General features: G+C 45.4%; 1 long non-coding RNA gene across 1 annotated transcript in view; it reads right to left on the bottom strand.

Annotated features, from left to right (window-relative positions):
• A230108P19Rik (RIKEN cDNA A230108P19 gene) overlaps positions 1-12,419 on the bottom strand; it is a 128,361-nt gene that overhangs the window by 37,811 nt on the left and 78,131 nt on the right. Inside the window, exon 4 of the long non-coding RNA NR_040333.1 lies at positions 324-434. This is a non-coding gene — a long non-coding RNA (RIKEN cDNA A230108P19 gene). The remainder of the gene's footprint in view (positions 1-323; positions 435-12,419) is intronic.

Genomic DNA, 12,419 nt, shown 5'->3' with positions numbered 1-12,419 from the left:
AAAGATGAGTTCCTCTATCTCTCCTTTATCCCCTCTGCCTTCTGGTGTACAATTTTAATCATTTTAGGTTCTTAGACATTTTCTTTTTGTGCTTAAGAATTTATGAGCCATTTGCAACTTTACATGAAAATGAAGTTCTTGCAAAGCTTTGGGAGCAATGGTGAGTGGGCCATGACAACGCACCAGGTGGTACAGCACAGGAATGGAAAGGAGTGTGTCTTAGCTTTATATTTACAGAGCAAGTAGATCTAAGACTCCTGTGGTACAAGCACTCAGCAGCTTACCACAGGCTGTTAATGATGTCACTGGGTCACCACACTCACCATCAGGGGTGAACTTTCTTAAAGGATATTTTCAAATAACTTGCCATCATATTTGGGATGCATATTAGACTCCCTCTTGGTAAGTGACAGATGGGAAACATAAAATCAACTCTGCAAAAAAAAAAAAAAAAGAAATATCAACAGAGATTAAGACGGACACTGTGCATGAAATCAACATAACCAAACCAAGATGTGAGAGCTGACCATATAAATGGGTTTTTCTACCGTTAACTCCCACAGTAATGATTTCATCTCAGCAAAACAATACCATCTGTTGCACTGAATGCTAATTTTAATTTTATGAGTGTTAAGGTTTCTGCTTATGCTGAAGATGTTTTCATTTTATAATTGTATAAAGTGGCAATAACTTTGTGTCTGGTTTTAAATATTTAAATACGTGCACTATCAGAATCCCCCTATTGTGGGCTGGGTAGGTGGCTTGGTGGGGAACCAGCTTGCTATGTAGGCATGAGGACCTAACTCTGGCTCCCCAGAGCCCCTATAACTGGGCATAGTCAAGTGCTGGGAGCAGAGCATGAAGGTCCTTGCACCCTCAACTCTTAAGAGAAACCAGGAAGGTTAAGCGTGCAGGATTGTCTTTCCAGTGGGGAAGATGAAAAACCTGCTTTTCCTTCCAGACAGCTGAGGATTGATTGACAGCATGGTGATCTGTTGTTGGGCCAGGCCATACCATGCTCCTACAACCATGACAGGAGGTGGCTAGTGATCTAAATGACACTTAGAACCAGAGGCTCCCCCAAGCTCCCATGACCAGAACCAGAGGTTGCTAATAACCAAATGACCTCTATACTATCTGTATGACTGAGACCAGACCAGACCCTTATAGGTAGCTTATCGCTGGAGCCCATCTTAGAAGAAATGACACCGTGAGTTGAGTTTCAATGCAATTACACTTCCTTGTGCAATGGGGATTGTATCACACCAGGAAGCTTCGAGTCCATTGGGAATAAACAACCTGTTATTAGACTCCCTGAAGTCTGACCCAGGTTGACAAAGTCACTGGATTTTCACTCCTGGTATGACCCCTGCAGGGACCCTCTAACTCAAGTATGTCTGTAGTCCCAGTTCATTTTGAATTTTTAAGACAGTGTTTCTCTGTGTAGCCCCAAATGTACTAGAACTCACTCCATAGACCAGGCTGGCCTCAAACTCACAGAGATCCACCTGCCTCTGCCCCCCAAGTGCCGGGGTCAAAGGCATGTACCACCCACCACTCTCTGGCTAGTCCTAGCAATCTTCTGGCAAAATGGGAGGCACACACAGAGGAATCCAATGATGTCACAGGCCAGCTAGCCTAGTAGCTTCTGCACCTGCCAACAAAGACACCCTACTTTAAATAAGGTGGAAGATGAAGGGTAACATGCAAAGATAACCTTTGACCTCTGACCTCTCCAAGGGCACCATGGCGTGTATTCACAGGCACTCTCCCACATATATCAAGTAAACAGAAATCTTTCTGCTTTAAATGGCAAAACTGCATAGCAATCTAGACTCACTTTCACCTCAGAACCCTCAGTTTCTTGCTCTATCAACTTTGTGAGTCAATGCCTGGAAGACATCTCTCCTTCCACACCTCACAACTGAACACACACACTGGCCAGTTTTCTGACATCAGTGCCCTTCCTTCCTCCTTTGGATACTTTCATTCAGGGCGATTCATCTATCCACCCAGTGATCACTGTGAATTTATGAGTGAGTTGTTTGGAAAACTGGAACTCTGGAAGACCCTAAAAGCTAGGCTTAGCCACCCACCCCCAACACACCAAGCAAGAGACAATTGATGGTGAAAAGTAGAGAAATGAGAGTTAATCAATGTGGCCCCATTTACAAAAGGAATTCATAAAGGAGTCTGGTGACCCTGAGTCCACGTCAGGGCCAGCATGAGCTTTAAGTTTAAACAGACGCAGCAAGGCCCTTCTCCTCTATTTGGCTCTGGCTATGCAAGATGATCTGCCATGGCTCGAGGGAACATATCCAGATCGTACAGCACAGCCACTGCTATGTCACCCTACAATCTCACCTTCGTGAGTAGCTGTTCTCAAGTGGATGAAGCAGCTTTCCAGAGGGAGCTTTCTGTTTCTGCAATCCAAGGTGACCACGGGTTTAGGATTCTCTCTATCTCTGTGCCTTCAGCCAAAACAAAGGGGACAGACACAAATAAAGGCAGGGGCGATAGGCTTCCCCCCTGCTTTTAGTTACCTGTGAGCCCAAGAGAGGGGGTCAATGTGTTTTAGCAAAGGCAACAGCAGAGCCCCTGTGTTTAAATGCTTGCCCTCCATCCTAGGCATGACCATCTACTGATTACCATGTTTCCAAATACCCAGTAGTCATCTCTACCTAATAATCCCAGGGGCAGAGTTCTCTGGAGCATAGAGTCCAAGTCATACTCCTCCCTGCTCTGAACTAGCTGGAAACAAAGCCCCCAAGGGTCATCTCAACTTTGTGTTTGTGGGTCACAGCTTTTTTCTTCCTCTATCCCTCCTTCTCGCCTTTCTCCCTGTCTCTCACTATCATTCCCACCCTTCCCCGTTCTATTTCTGATTTTGTTGTTTGTTTGTTTGTTTGTTTGCTTGTGTGTTTGTTTGTTTGTTTTTCTTGAAGCAGGGTCTTCTCACTGAGTGGCCCTGACTGGACTGTGTCTTGTTGTGTAGACCAGGATAGCCTCAGATATACAGAAGTCCTTCTGCCTCTGCTTCCTGTGTACAAAGATCACAGCCTGGGCCACCAGCAGCAGCTCTTGCACTGTTTAAGTTACATATTTTTATTAAGGTTGACTTTGCCTCCCTTTGTGCTCCAGTTTTCTCTCCATCCTACTTGGCCATGCAGATGAACCACTGGAATGGCTGTGGCTCATTAGGCTTTGACTAAGAGTAAACTGAATTAGGGATACATCTGCATGGACTGAGTGGGATTCGCCCTGTGGCGTACAGTCCCTCCTGTGTATGGCTGTTGTTAGCAGCCCCGGACTAGGAGTGACTTCCAGGAATCTTCCTGCTTACCCACTAGGCTAAGATTTTTTTATTTTATGCTATTAATGTGCAGTGCCTTGAGCTACATTATGGTATAAATGTGTCCTCCTGCACCCAAACTTAAAATAATTTTGAGATATGCAATCAGATTCTCACTGAAGCTATCTGAAAAAAAGCACCTCTCCTACCAGAGGCTGTCTCTCTTCTCTCCTTCCTCTAGCTCTTCCCTCCCCCCTCCTTCCCTCCCTCCCTTCCTCCCTCCTTCCCTCCCTCCCTCTTTGAGATAAATTATTGTTATGAAAACAAACATATCCACAAAGTACCCTCACAGCTCTCCTGCACTGTTAAAAACAGGAACCTCTGTGTTCACATCGAGTACCATAACAAATTGTAAACTCCAGATAGATTTGTAACAGCCCACACAAGAAAAAAAAAAAAGGAGCCTATTTTCAAATTGACCTGTAAAATGTAGTTTAGTGAGATAACCCATAAAATAATGAAACGCAGAGCTAAAACTCTGTCCATTGTACCTTAGAAAGGGTTGTAATTTCTCCATTTTTTTCAGAGGAGACCTAAAGAGGACATCGGGCTTGGGGCTAGCCAAGTTATAAATCATAGTCACGGACCTCGTAAGGCCCGCCAGGAAGAGGCTTTGATCTATTACTGTTTCGTCTGTTGTGTTTTCTATGACTTCCTGTGCACATAGACAGGGACGCACAGCTAATGATGTTGAAGTGCCAGGTGACACTCTTGCTACTTCAGGGAGGCTGCCGATCAACCAGAGGGGCTACCGCCCTGGCATTCCTCCTTGATGTGTAAGAAGACAGTATCTAGAAACTTCCTTTAATTTTTCATTGAAACAGAAAAGCTCCCCTAACAAAACTGCAGAAAGAGCTGGACTCCCTGCTCCACTGTAATGCTTAACATTCTACCACAGGAGCTGTTCTATCTCCACGGTGTCTCACCCCCTGCCTACCTTCCCCATCTCCATTCAAAACTAAGTTTCAAACAGGGTATTTTACTCTAAAGTCTGCATGCGAGAATGTCTAAGAACAAAGATCTCCTCCACTCACAGCCCAAACCATAACCAATATCAGCAGGGTACTTGAGAAGCCCAACATGGACACAATGATGTCATTCAACATGACATCCGGGCTCCAACCTAAGTCCTGCTTGTGGTTCACCACACATTGTCAACCAAGGATATTGCAACCCACTTGCTTCTCCTCTCTAGTTTAATCCCTTCCTTCCTTTTCTGCAAATAGTCTCTTCACTAAGTTATGCTTCACGTCGAGTACACCGTGCATCTTCTAGCAAGGGCCCCTAGGAACGGAGTGAGGAAAGACCATGGGTGTACTTATTTAAAAGGCAAAACAGAGTCCACACAGCCATGAAAACCTCAGCCCAGGAGCCCAACCCTCAAGGCCTCAAAAGCCAGATCTGTGTTGCTGTCAGATGAGGTCAGAGCCGCTTCCTTTTGCAGTGGGCAGTGGTGAATAGAGAAACTCATAACTGTTCGAAGTGCTAAAAAATAGTGACTGTGAGTGCTTATCCATAGATGGGATATCGATATTAATTCCTGTACCCCACAAGGCTTAGAGAACATCATGGAAGAGGAGGCGCAAAGAGTGTAAGAGCCAGAGGATGGGAAATGCTGTCTGTGGATGTGCCATAGCTGCGGCACACAGGAACTCACAGCAACTGTGGCTACTGAGCCCGGCCTGTGCAAGATAAAGCCAGTGAAAATTCCACATACATCCGCTAAAACAATGAAAGGAGGAAGGGATCCCAAGGCGTCAGCCCTGCCTAAGGAACTGTGGCAGTTGCTGGCTGCTAGAAAAAAAAAAATCACCTTAGGAGGTGTGGCTACTGGTAGGTTGCCGGTGCCCCAGTAGTTAGTCCCACACCCATGTGAATACATGTATCAATTAAACAAACAAACAACAAACAAAACAGACGTAAAGTTGAGAAGCAGAGGCCTTGGGAGGTCCAGAAGATGTTGAAGCAGGGGGTGGTGATGGTGTAAGAGAGAGATCAAGATATACTGTCCTCATATGAAAATTTCAAAGAATAAATAGAAATATCATTAAAAAATACAAACACAACTTCCTTTTTTGCATTTATTTTATTTTAAATAATTAATTTACATCCAGACAAAAGTTCTCTTCCTTCTCTTCTCTCTTTCATTCCCCCAAATCCCCACCCCCACCCCAAATCCACTTCTCCCTTTCTCTTCAGAAAAGGGGAAGCCTCCCATGGATATCAACCAGAGTAAGTCTAGACATATCTTCTATTGAGACTCGAAGAGGTGTTGGACATTGGTTCTAATGCTTTGATTCAATCAATGCATCCAAACACTAAAGGTCCTTGTCCGCAACTGGTTTTGATTGATCAATAAAGATGCTGACGGCCAATGGCTGGACATGAGGTGGTACCCTTAGAGTACCAGGCTAGGATGCAGAGAGAAAAGAGCAGAATTGCCAAGACTCAGGGAAGAAGGATGGGTCCACAGTAGATAAAGCCAACCAGCCATTGGCTTTGGCCATTTCCCTGATTGGGCCTGGGGGTGCAGGGGAAGGAGTGTCCAGCCTTTGAGGTAGCCAGGCATTCCCCAAGCTCTGCCTTATGTTTGGCTGTCAAACACAATTTCTAACACATGCTACAACCTAGATTAGCCCTGAAGAACGCTGGTAAGTGAGCCAGGAATGCAGGTGCCCATCGTAAAACATGGAGTTTAGTTGGGCACAGCATTTCGGTTGGAGGAAAGGAAAATGTTCAGGAGATAGATGGTGGCAATGGCTGCCCAGTAACACTTAGATTCCTGTTGACCCCAAACTGTAAACTTAAAGGGGCTACAATGGTAGTTTTACATTATGTCTATTTTGCCAGAATAAAAACAAGAAACACTCCTGGAAATAGCTGTCATACAATCTCAATTTGATTACAGACTATAGATTTATCTTATGATGAGACCTTCCAGGAAGATCCAGGCAGGGGAAGGGGGGGAGGTAAAGTGGTTGAAAGCTCTTTGTAAGAAAGAAGGCTGGGTATTCATAAAAAAACAAACCTCACCAAAACCCCAAGGACAGTCTCATTCATCAATTGCCAATCCCTCCAGGGTATTAGGGTTAGTCCACACAAGACTTGTGATTTCAACTAGTTTAAAGGCCCTAGCGTCTTCAGGGGGTGGGCCTTAACTGTCAGATACACGATGCTAGAGGTAGGACTTGAAAGGTTACACCTCCCCTGGGTCCAATCTGTCTCCACTATGTCCAGTCTGTCCTCACCTTGACAATCTGCTGCCTCATGCCCCCAGCTAGGGGACAGAGCTACTCTGCTTTGCCGTGAGTCCACACCCCCATGATGAACCATGATCCTCCAAATAAATCCTCCCTTAAGTTACCTGTGGCAGCTTTCTCTTTCTTTCTTTCTTTCTTTCTTTCTTTCTTTCTTTCTTTCTTTCTTTCTTTCTTTCTTTCTCTCTCTCTCTCTCTCTCTCTTTCTTTCTTTCTTTCTTTCTTTTCTTTTTTCTTTTTTTTCACAGCAATGAGGAAAGAAATGAAGACTCTCAAACACCTTTGAAGGTGTCTTAGACACTTCTTCGATTATAAATAAATACACACAAGGTCTGTTCCCAAGAGCAAGTCCATGACAATATTCTAGTCACCATTTTGACCCAGCTCAGTGTCCCCCCACCCCCCAGCACAGTCAAATATTTGAACAAATAGATTATTAATTCTAAGTAGAACATTTTTGGTTATCTGCTTTATCTGTTCGTAGACAACCATACTGAAGGGGTGTTCAGATCTCAGGAGTTACAAAGATGGTAACAAAACATTGATTGGCATGGATCTAATAAAACCCCTAGGGTACAACTGATACCACTTCTCAACACACAGAGGCTGGAGCCCATGAGAGCTGTCTGGTGTGAACGATTGTGTCTGGGGAGCTCAGAATTCACAGCAGCAGCCAGCCTGCCTGAACAGCCTTTCTTCCATCTTTCCAGCCTACCTCAACACAGCCTGACCTAATGTCAGCCACCCCGGAGCTTTAAAGTAGCCTTTCTCTTTGGTTCTATGTTAATGGCTTGCATTAATCACACAATTCATATTTAACTTTAATGGCTTTGCGACTTTTAATATACTGCTGGAGCATACTTTCCCGTTCTGTTCACACATTCAGTTCTTGGCTCCTGCTTTGTATCATTGCCAGGGGTCATATAATCCTTGACGTTCAACCTGATAATCCAGGTTACAGTAGAGTACTGTACCTTAGGTATTCCAGAGGTTTCTGACTGCTGTTAGGATAATGAAGGCCATCTAGAATTCCTTTGATTTGTTCATCATGCGAACCCCATGAACCTAACTCCCAGCTTCTACATGAGCCGGCTCTTTCGTTAATCTTGTTAGGGCATCTGACTTCAATGTCAATTAGCCTCAAAGTCTGCACTATCGATATCTCAGGCCTTTTCTCATCTTCTGACTTGATAACATCTTTTCTACTTGAAAAAGCCAATTCACTCTGGCGCCTGCCTCTTGATTTTTCATTTGAACTCATTCAAATTGCAATAACAAAATCATTTTCTCTGCCTTCCCTTCTCCATCAAGAATAGAACTGAAATAGTCAAGCATAGAAACAACCTAATGGGCACAGTATCCAAGCAGGCTAGCCTGCTCTTTCCATAGAAAGTGTCCTGGAGCTGTGACGAAAGGATGGACCATCTAGTGATTGCCACATGCAGGGATCCATCCCATAATCAGCTTCCAAACGCTGACACCACTGCATACACTAGCAAGATTTTGCTGAAAGGACCCAGATATAGCTGTCTCTTGTGAGACTATGCCGGGGCCTAGCAAACACAGAAGTGGATGATCACAGTCAGCTATTGGATGGGTCACACGGCCCCCCAATAGAGGAGCTAGAGAAAGTACCCAATGAGCTAAAGGGATCTGCAACCCTATAGGTGGAACAACATTATGAACTAACCAGTACCCCAGAGTTCTTGACTCTAGCTGCATATGTATCAAAAGATGGCCTAGTCGGCCATCACTGCAAAGAGAGGCCCATTGGACTTGAAAACTTTATATGCCCCAGTACAGGGGAACCCAGGGCCAAAAGGGGGGAGTGGGTGGGTAGGGGATTGGGGGGGTGGGTACGGGGGACTTTTGGGTTAGCATTGAAAATGTAAACGAGGAAAATACCTAATAATAAAAAAAAAAGAAAGTGTCCAAGCAGGGCTAGCCTGCTCTTTCCATAGAAAGTGTCCAAGCAAGGCTAGCCTGCTCTTTCCATAGAAAGTGTCCAAGCAAGGCTAGCCTGCTCTTTCCATAGAAAGTGTCCAAGCAAGGCTAGCCTGCTCTTTCCATGAAAGAGGGAGGGTTTGGGGAGCACTGAGATTTTCAAGGAAAAATTATTTAGGCTGGACTTCCCCGAATGTTTGTCTCTTCCAAGAAGTGTCTAGAGATTTTCTATATGATTTGTTTGTTTATTTGTTTGTTTGTTTGTTTTTCAAAACAGGGTTTCTCTGTGTAGCCCTAACTGTCCAAGAACTTACTCTGTAAACCAGGCTGGCCTTGAACTCACAAAGATCTGCCTACTCCTGCCTCCTGAGTATTGGGATTAAAGGCCTATGCTACCACTGTACTGCTCAGTATGATTTTAATATTGTTGTCATCAAAAGTTGCTACCACATCAAGGACCAGTAAAAATGTTAGGCAAAATAAAAGAAGCCAGTGGCAAAGACTACATGTCATCTGACTCCGTTTATTCAAAGCCCTGGTACACCCAGAGAAAATACATTGACTGTTGCCTGGAGTTGAAAAGGGATGGAGACAGCTGCTAATTGGTGCAGGATATTTGGGGAGGATGTAAAAATGTTTAAACATGGTGTGACCATTGCACAACCTAGGGAAGATGATAAAACCCATTGAATTGTACACTTGAAATGGGTGAGTTGTACAGTAGATTTATATCTCAATAAGACACACAGACTGACTCTGTGTAAGTGGGAATGGGGAGAAAGAAATGAGCAGTTAGCGAAAAGGATGATAAAAACCAGAGGGAAAAGGCTGCTTTTGAGAGAGAGTGGAAGAAAAGCTCTGGCCAAGCATTAAAACTTTTGACTCAAGTCCTATGGAGTGGACTAAAGCGTGTTCTAGAAACTGCGGGAGCCCGCGGGGCAGGGCTGAGGAGGTCTGACAGGAGGGGAATACAGCAAACACTCAAACACACCAAAGGGAAGAGTCGGAACACCAGGAAGCAGGGCAGAAGCCACGGAGGTGGGGACTGACAACGCCATAGGAAAATCTTTCTAAAATAAAGGTTAAATGGGACAGAGAGCCCCACTTTTCTCCCAGCCTCTTCATTTCCTTAACATGCCCTCCTGTGGTGTCCTACCTATCCTGTGCCCTGCCCTGTTCTCCCTCAGTTCCCTCTTCCAAGTCCCCCCCACACACACACACACATCGCGGCTACCCCCTCCTCCACCCCCATCCCTCCCACACCACCCCCACTTCCACCACCACCACACCTCCCATCCCCCCCAATTATTCCCGGAAGTCCAAACAGGATCCTCTGTCTACCAAAGTGTTCTTTCTTCTGGCTTTGATGGTTACAGCCACAGGAATACACACACAAGGAGGCGTGCTGTGCAGGGTTTCCATCAACATCCAGCTCCTGGGCAGGCTTGTCTGAGGCCCCCACAGATCTTCATGTTAAAGCCATCGTTCCTAGACAGAACCAGGAAGAAGCTAGATTCACCACGCACAAGGGGAAAGGCTCCTTCTGGAAGTCTGCTAGGCAGCTTGCAAGAACACTTGCTCGGAGCTGGCACACTTAACTTCCTCCCTGCTGGGGCCACAGCCAGTGAGACAGGGATTGTTTTTAAGGCTAGGCTATGTGGCCTGGGGCAAACCCTTTAAACTCACTTCCCCCTTCTGTTTTTCTTCCAGGTTGCCCACGGTCACCGGTCACCGCGTCATTGCGATTCCTATCACAGAGTTCTTAATTTTGAGCAGACACACCACAGTCTGACGTTTTTTTTCCCAGCGGCTGAGAGTCACAAAATGAGGCCCTGGGTCAGACCAGGACTCCAGCCTATATTTCTGTCCCTAACTCAATTCTTTTCAAATACAGCCAAGGGTGACACTTTCTGATAATGTCTTTTAAGGGCAACAAGGAAGAGCACAAGGCTACAAATCTCTTATTTTTCTACTTGAACATTTTAAAAAAAAAAAAAAAGAAAATTAACAACAAAAAAGGAACTCACAATCATATAACTGTCTAAAAGAAAAGCCCGGGGCCAGAGAATGGCTCGGGTGCTTGTGGTGAAAACAGGAGGACTCAAGTTCAAATCCCCAACTCCCCATGTAAAGGCCAGGCATGGCTGAGTAAGCCTGTAACTCCAACCTTGTGGGGCAGAGACAAGCCAGTGTAGCCCAACTAGCCCATTTCAGTCTCAGGAAGAGAGTCTGCCTCAGAAAGCAATAGAAGAAGAAATCTTATTCCTCCTCTCTGGTTTCTGCACACGTGTGCACATGTAACACACACCACACATATACATAAAACCACACACATGAAAGAAAGAGAGGGGAGAGAGAAGGAAAAGAAAGATAAAAAAGAACAAAAGAACAAGGGAGAGAGAGGAAAGGATGGGAAAGGAAAGGGGGCAGGGCAGGAGGGAGGGCAGGAGGGCCTGGCAGAAAGCAAATGTGCCTTTGTCATATGTAGAATTTCAAGGGCCTGGGAGTGCCTAGGCAGGGGAACAAGTCTCTGCCCCAACTGTTCTTCCTGGTGTAGGATGACAAGTAGGCCTGTACTGTCCCAGTGCCAAGTCCAAGGTGACCTCACTCACATTCGCTCAGCTGTGAGCATGGGGATTCACTGGTTTTATAACTATGATTCTCATTTTTGGAACTACGTTTAAAATCATACCCTCTAAGGAATTGGGTAGGCAAACATTAGAAATTGTATTGCTGAAGAAAATTTAAAGTAAGTACTGATCCACCCCAGTTCCACCCACTTTCCACAAAATTCAAAAGATAAATCTAAGAAATTCCAAGAGATGCATAATTAGAATAATTTCTGATAGCAATTCACTGTCAGGTGCATCTATTTGGTATCTAATTGCTTATGGATGTAGGCTAATCACTATACAATGAGAGATCCATAGACCTATGTTATGCCTTCTCTCTCTCTGTCTCTCTCTCACACACACACACACTCTCTGTCTCTGTCTCTCTCTCTGTCTCTCTCTCTGTCTCTGTCTCTCTCTGTTTCTGTCTCTCTCTCTCTGTCTCTGTCTCTCTCTGTCTCTCTCTGTCTCTCTCTGTCTCTGTCTCTGTCTCTGTCTCTCTCTGTCTCTCTCTGTCTCTGTCTCTCTCTGTCTCTCTCTGTCTCTCTCTCTCTCTCTCCCTCTCTCTCTCTCTCTCTCTCTTGCTGCCATTAAAGGCCTTACCATGTAAGGTAGATGGCATTCGCCTGGCCAAACAGGTTCAGAAACAAAAGCAGCTATGGCAATTTAAACATCCCAATGACTAGACAATGGAACATTCAGCCAGACTGAGTCAGGACATACTTAGTGGTAGGAGCCAGGAGAGGTCAAGCCTGGCAGTGTGGCCACTGCCACTAAGTTTTGCTCAGGCTGGAGTGCAGAAACACACCTATCACCACCAGCAGCCTCTTAGAGCCCATCAGCCCGATCTCCTGGCAGTCAGAGCTGCTGTGTGCCACTAGGAAGACAGGCAGAGGAGAGGATGTGTGGGGACAAACAGGGAGGTTGGAGTGGGAGGAAGCAGGGCAGTGGCTAGGGTGTAGCCCACAGAGAACAGTGAAACAGAAGTGGCTTTTCTGGAAGGAGACAGACAAGGAGAGCAGGACTGAGGACAGCCACCCCCTTCTCTGCCTTTGGCCTCAGTGGATCTTTATAGCATTCTACAGTGCTCAGGGTCTAGCTGACCTAGGCTTGAGGTTGGTGGGAGCAGGGAAGCAAAGGATTTAGAGAAAGGTTAAAGAAATGGGCTCAGGGGTTGAGGCTCAGTGTATAGGAGCACTTGCACAAACATGAGGACCTGAGTTCAAATCTCCAGCACCCATGTTTTTAAAAGCC

Source organism: Mus musculus, chromosome 2 (assembly GCF_000001635.26).
Source record: "Mus musculus strain C57BL/6J chromosome 2, GRCm38.p6 C57BL/6J".
In the NCBI taxonomy this organism is placed as follows: domain Eukaryota; kingdom Metazoa; phylum Chordata; class Mammalia; order Rodentia; family Muridae; genus Mus; species Mus musculus.
This window is presented reverse-complemented; position numbering and strand designations above follow the sequence as displayed.